Below are 7216 nucleotides of genomic sequence, written 5' to 3' on the forward strand. Positions count from 1 at the left end.
TTTTTTTTATTTCTATATTGCACTGGCAAGGACTTTCAGTAAAACGTTGACTAGAAGTATTGAAAGTGAACATCCTTACCTTATTCTGATTTCAGTCTTCAAATGAGGCATGATGTTAACTGCAAGCTTTTCTTTTTCTTTTTTTTTTTTTTTTTTTCTGAGGTGGAGTTTCACTCTTATTGCCCAGGCTGGAGTGCAATGGCACTGTCTCAGCTCACTGCAACCTCCGCCTCCTGGGTCAAGCGATTCTCCTGCCTCAGCCTCCTGCGTAACTGGGATTACAGTGCCCACCACTACGCCCAGCTAACTTTTTGTATTTTTAGTAGAGATGAAGTTTTGCCATATTGGCCAGGCCGGTCTTGAACTCCTGACCTCAGGTGATCCGTCCATCTTGGCCTCCCAAAGTGCTGGGATTACAGGCATGAGCCACTGCACCAGGCCAACTGCAAGATTTTCTTACACTTTTCTAAGATGACTTTTATCAAGCTGAGAACATTCCATTCTGTTCTTAACTTGCTGTTTGTTGTTGTTGTTGTTGTTGTTTTAACATGAATGGGTAGTGAACTTTGTGACAGAAACTATATAGCCTGGAAGACTAAAATATGCACACTCTGGCCCTTTAAGAAAAGATTTCCAACCCCCTCTAAATAAGAATGTAAAGGATACTTCAGCGCATAGCATGTGTATCAGTCTGGGTCTAATCAAGAGACAGAAGTCACACAGTGACTATAAAACAGAAGGTGACTATAAAGGAGAAAGTTAATATGAAAATCATTAAACTATGATAAAAGGGAAGTATAAGATGTAAGCGAACCCTTCATGGCACCCTAGGGCTGAAGGAGAGCACCTAAAGAAGGATGAACTTGGAATTGGGGACCCCATCCCCAAGGCTGGCATTCAGACCTTGTTAGAGCAAGTATAGTTGCAGCCCAGTGGTTGGCAGAGAAGTTTGCTGGTTTACACAGGCCAGAGCTGGTCTGCAGTTACTGAGCGAGTAGGAAGCAGCTCTCTCCTGGAGTGCAGGTGGGTCTGAGTAAGCCACAACCAGTGGTCAGCCACATAGGTGTGCAGAGAAAATGGGAGCGCTCGTGTGAATAGGAGCCCTGTAGCTGTGGTGTTTGTGATAGAAGGGCTGCAGCACCAGAAGGTCACAGCAGGCAAACCTGGGGGAAGTGGGCATACAGAAGCAGAGGGGTTTGGAGCATCAGTGCAGGCGGGAGGGCTTTGGCATGCAGGGTCCATGATGCAAAACCTGCAGAAAGATGACCACCAGGCCACGCTGGAGCTGGGAGGTCATGAAGGGACCATGTGTGCCAGGCATGTGGCCAAGGCAGAGCACTACCAGACATTGTCCCACCCGTGTCATCCACCAACGTTGCAGTCACCGGAAACCGAGAGGGGGCCCCTTCCTGCTCCGGGGCCACTCCAGCATCCTCTACGGAGGAAGTTTAACATCATCCTTACTGTAATACTCAAAAAAATTCTGTCCATTGTTGCTGAGCAGGTATTGAAGATACATTTGGAACTGGGAGGCAATGAATTGATAAGTGATGTGGTATGGTTGAAGAATGAGGTTTCCTAAGAAATCAAGTATTCCACATGCCCAATATTCTTCTAGAAGATTCTGGAATGAAAGCGAAAAGCAGATTCATTTTTTAATAGATGATGAACCTGATTCCTATGTTAAATTAAACTTTGTCCAAATTTAAAGAAATTTCAAGTGAAACTTTCTAGACTTTTTGTTAAAATAAACCCAATTGTATAAAGAATATTAAACTGTATCAAGAATGAAAACACATAAGACCACCAAAAAGAGAGTAGTCATTATATACATAGTGGAATTATGCATTTCTTGGCTTTCAAATATTTGCAAGTCTCTAGAATAAGTATTATTGGAACTCAAAAAAATGGTGAGCAGACTAAAGAAAATATTTTCATAATATAAACCAGGAAAAAGCCTCTGTCAGTGTGGTGCAAAAAGCTCATGAAAACTGAAAGAGAAAACATCAAAACTTTAATGTAAATGGGCAAAGGACATGAATAGGTGATTCACAAAGAGGACACACAAGTAATAAATATACATAAGAAAACTGTCAACTTTACTATCTCTTGTTGAGATGCAAATTAAAGCTGTAATGGGATACTGTTTATGCATTAAATTTGGAAAAATAAAATAGAATGCTGGTAAAAATAAAATATGGTAGAACTGATAAATGGTTGAAGGCAATACAAATTGTTTAAACTTCTCTTGAATTCAGATATTCATATCCCTAGGGTAATCCTACTTCTGAGACTATAACCGAAGGAAATAATTACAAAAAATAGAAGTTTTGATGCATGTGTTTACAGTAGTCATTTTTAAAAGTGAAAAAGTGGGAACTAATTTAAACGTACATTCAAAAGGTCAACAATGGCATAGATCACCCTGTTAATTATGTAATTCATTTTGCCAGGATCATGGCCAGTGACAGATGATTTGACCATGACCAAAAATCACTGGAAACTAATGCAGCACAATAGGCTATTTCTCAAGCTATAAAGCCTAATTAAAAGCAGAATAACAAAATTATATATTTACATCACTGTTAATATCCCTATGAACAAGAATATGTGTATATGAATGAAAACTAGAAAGTTATACAATTTATTTATTAGATTGACTTTCTTATTTTTATTTTTGACAGGGTCTTGTTCTGTCACCCAGGCCGGAGTGCTGTGTCACGATCATGGCTCACTGCAGCCTTGACTTCCTAGGCTCAAGCAATCCTCCCCTCTCTGCCTCCCAAGTATCTGGCAATACAAGTGCACCACCATGCCTACATAACTTTTTTTAATTCTTTTTTTGTAGAGGAGGTATTTACCTATGTTGCCCAGGTTGGTCTCAATCTCGGACTCAAGTAATCCTCCTGCCTTGGTTTCCCAAAGTGCTGAGATTACAGGTGTGAATGACCATACCCAGCCGATTTTTAAAGTTATATTATTGCTAATATAGTGGTGCCTGTAAATTTTTTTAATTATGCCAACTAAAATGAAAATAATCCAGGTACGTTGACAGAGAGGAGCTGAGCAATCTCACCTCTCTTCTACATGATGTATTTCTATTAAGTCAGCCTTATTTATCATTAGCTTTTTGCCAATTTTTGTGAAGACACATCACCCTGAGGCTTCACATCCTACCGAGCAGGGTCGGGTAAGCCACATCTCTTCTTCCTGGACTTGGGGGGACTGACATTTTGGATACTGATACAGGACTTCACATTTGTTCCTGTTACGTCTTTTCTTGGCCCGTATATTTAGTGCATCATTGAAGGCTCTCAAGATTTTTTTGGATTCTGATTTACACTCCTTACTCACCATATATTCTGAGTACATGTTAGCTATACATTCTATAATTCTATATCCATATTAAAATATGCAGGACACTCCGTATGTTCACTCAAGGCTGTGATAATGATGTTGACCTGAGCAGTACTGAGTCCCAGAGCATGTCATATCTATTAGCAAGCACTTTCATGCCGTTCACATCACAATCCACAAAAAAAACAAAAAACAAAAAAAAAAAAAAAAGGCTTGCATTCAGCACACTTGGGCCATCTTAACAATTAGCAAAGGTGATTATCCTTCTTTTGAGAGTGGAAAATGAAGGCTTTAGGCCTAAACAAAAGCTCAAGTGATTTCCCTGGGCCAAGACCACGCTCAGTTGTAACAGGGACCAAGCTTGCCCTCAGTATTTAAGGTCTCATCTGTGCCCTTTCCCCCTGATATTACCCACCTCCTGCTATGGCACCCATCCCATGGCACGCTCACTGGCCTGTAGGATCCTCAAATGTGCTCCTCAATCTTTCCTACCAGAACTTTTATTTGATTCTTTATCCACACTCTATCTCCTGTAGCTATTTGCATTTTGAAAGAGATCAAAGTTTGAAAATAGAGAGATGACATTCCAGTGGTAGGACTTCAGGCATTGACGGTCAGATAGCAGAAATTTGGAGAGTCAGAAAGCTGGCACTGGGGTCTTATGGGCAGCCCCTACCTAGCCACTGTTTGCAAAGCTGACCTGAAAGAGACAGGGAGTCCCAGGGGACAAGATAGATTAAATCCTATGGTCCACAGTCCTCCTCAGGCTCTTAATGGTTTTTGGTTAGAATTTTTAACTCTTCACATCTTGCTCATTAATTTAATTTAATTTTCCTTCTATTCTTCCAACTGCCAGGTAGGTGAGAGAACAGATGCCATCATCTTCATTGCCTGAGAAGAAAGCAGACAGAGTGGGCTTTAAAGACTGAAAACAACTGCTTTTCCCCAGCTTGGGGCCTCCTCGCCCTGCAACTTTATACTGACTGACAGAATTCCTTCAGGGAAAACGGATGCATCCTTGCTTCTCATGTAAATCTTGCCTGTCTCCTCATAAATATTTTATTTCCCAAAAGCCATTCCTACAAATTGGCTTATCATTTGCCAAGGATCTAGACCATCTGCCAAAGCAAGTTTACACAACCCTCCTTGCTGATAACTGGGTTTATCTGTTTGCATTTCTGTGTATCATCTGTTAGTCCGGCTTATCTACTTATCAGATTGTGTGTTCTTTAACACACTGGACACCATATGGCCCCCGGCAGAAACGGCAGTCCTGTTGCCTACCTATGGGCACTATTTATGTGCCTTGCAACCCTGACTATAAAATAGCAGGTCCCTAGTACATCTAAAATTTGTTTGGACTGGGAAGATTTTACATAATTAGAAGTAAAAATTTAGTTCCTTCCACCCCTGTTTTTAAAGCAATGTATACAATGTGCATACAGAATAAACAAATAACGAATTGTTTATTTACACAGTGAAACTGAATAAACTATAGCTACAAGCAACATCTCTGAATCTTACTAACCTAATATTGATTGACAAAAGCAAATCCCAGGAGACTATATAGACCATCACATTGTTTCTAAATTTCAAAAACAATTAAAATGAAAAGTCATTGAGGAGTCCCCCAAGCCACACACGTACACACTTATGCTCAAATTCAATACTTCTGGGCCTCGCTTGTATTTTCCTTTCATTTCCTGGCATCCAAATTCACAGGTGGATAGAATTGGTCTCATCAAGTTCCCTGATTCCAGACTTCCTCAGCTCCTGGGTGCCACTCTTCCCCACGGACCCCTCCCCACTTCCTTAGTGTCCTGGCTGAGGCTGAAGCAACTTAGCATTCACTTGGTCACCACTCCCTTCCTCCCACTCTCACCTGCTCTGTCAGAAAGAGGAAATGGTGCCTTCTCCATAGCTCCCTTCTTCCTGTGGTCTCCCTATTCTGGCAAAAGACTTTGGGTTTCTCAGGATCATTCTTCTGGGTCTCTTAGTGCCGTGGGCTTTTAGAACATCCCACTAATTTGTTCAGATGTTGCTGTATCCTGCATCTTCACAAGAACTTGCTGTCTCTTCCACACTTGATCACGCCTCAGTCAAAGCTTGAGCAATAATCAGAAAGGTCCCCAGAGGCCACTGCACTGAGTGAGCCTTGGGCCAAATCTGGACCCTCCATCCTGGCAGCGTAGGATCTTGCAGATCAATGCCTTTTGCAGGCAAATAACAGATACATTCCCTTCAGTCTCCTTTCTATTCATTTCCAGTCTCTGTTCATCTGTTTCCACCTTTCAGACACCCAAAGTTCTTCACATCAGACTCGGGGTACTTCTCCATGTCATGATTAATTCTATAAAGTCTTGTTTTCCCTTTCAAATCTTAGGAATGGTGTGCATTTCAGAAACAAGTCCAAAGGGATTTTTCATTTTTCAGGATGATGCCTTAAAATGATCTCATGATCACTACTATTTTCTCCAAAATCAGTATTTCAGATTTTTTGAAGCTCTGAAAATGATTATCTTCTGTTTCCAGACAACAGAAGATAATCATCTGTTTCCAGTCTTCCCTGAGGACAAGCCAGCAGGAAACAGCTTTAACTTGTTGCATAAATTAATGGGATTAGAAGAAATAAAGCATTTCCTGACAATGAGGACTATAAAAAATTGCACATAATAACTGAGGCACATGTAGATTCCCTGGAATAAGGATACTGAAGTCCTGGATGAGGCAAAGTCTCATTGATTGTATTTTCTGTTGTGTTGAATTAATTTCATATTCCTTTCAGAAGCCCAAATAATGAAACAAGAATTCTCCTTTCCTCCAACTTCTGTTGTTTCAACTTCCTTTTGTTGATTCACCACTTCCACTTATTTGCTCTTCCACTACCAGAATCCCTTGAATCTGAACAACTAAGCCTGACTTTTCTTTGGGGCAAAATTAGTCTAGGTTTTATTTCACCTCTTTAAGACATGTATGGTGTGAGCCATTCCGATTCTTTATATCTTCACTGAAGAGTATACGCTTCATCTCTCCCTTCAAGTATGGCGTGAACTAGATAAACTTAAGCCTTCTAAAGATAATGTCTTCAGTGAACAGGCAATTTGATAAGTATGCTAGGAAATGCCATGAACTCCGAGTCCTCAGAGAAGCTCTGGTTAGCTGGCTTTTGTGGAGTTTCTTCCCATGAGGGTATCAGTCATGAAAACCTGGAACCCAAGAGGCTGTCTGAGACTTGTCCCAGGTAAGGAGGCTTGGATTCCTCCCGGGACCTGCTCCTGCGATCCAGAACCAGAGCCTGCAGCTGCCAGTGAGGGAGAGGCGGGATTCGGTCTTCATCCTTCATGGAGAAGTGTGTTCTTGGACGTACACCTTCCTGGAGGAAAATGAGTTTTAGTAAATAAAGTTATTTTCTCCCAAAAGTGTTTAACTTCCTTGGGCTTCAATAGAAAATAATGATTACTAGCTGGATTGGTGGGTTTTAATTTTTAGTTTAAGAAATCTGGTGTTACCTGATGTGATAGAAAGAAACAAAAACCCTGCAAGGAGAATACACATTGTCCCAAAGAGTTTCTAACGTCTTCCCTAAGATAGCAAAAGAGCCCAAGAGAGTGAGTGTGTGTGTGTGTGTGTGTGTGTGTGTGTGTGTGTCCATCTTTAAACTTCAAACTCCCGGATCTCTGCTGCGTACTCATCCAGTGTGGATTACACTACCAGCAAAACATCCCAGGAAGGAGTCCTGAATGGCCGTCTGCAGTCAGGAGAGAACCCAGAATGGAAAGACGGACTTGTTAGCTTTCTTGCCCCTGACTCTCCCCCTCTTCCCTGGAGGGCTGGGGATGTGAACGAGTGACTTCTGCCT

This window comes from Aotus nancymaae, unplaced genomic scaffold (genome assembly GCF_030222135.1).
Source record: "Aotus nancymaae isolate 86718 unplaced genomic scaffold, 86718_ANA_hifiasm-v0.15.2.pri h1tg000131l, whole genome shotgun sequence".
In the NCBI taxonomy this organism is placed as follows: domain Eukaryota; kingdom Metazoa; phylum Chordata; class Mammalia; order Primates; family Aotidae; genus Aotus; species Aotus nancymaae.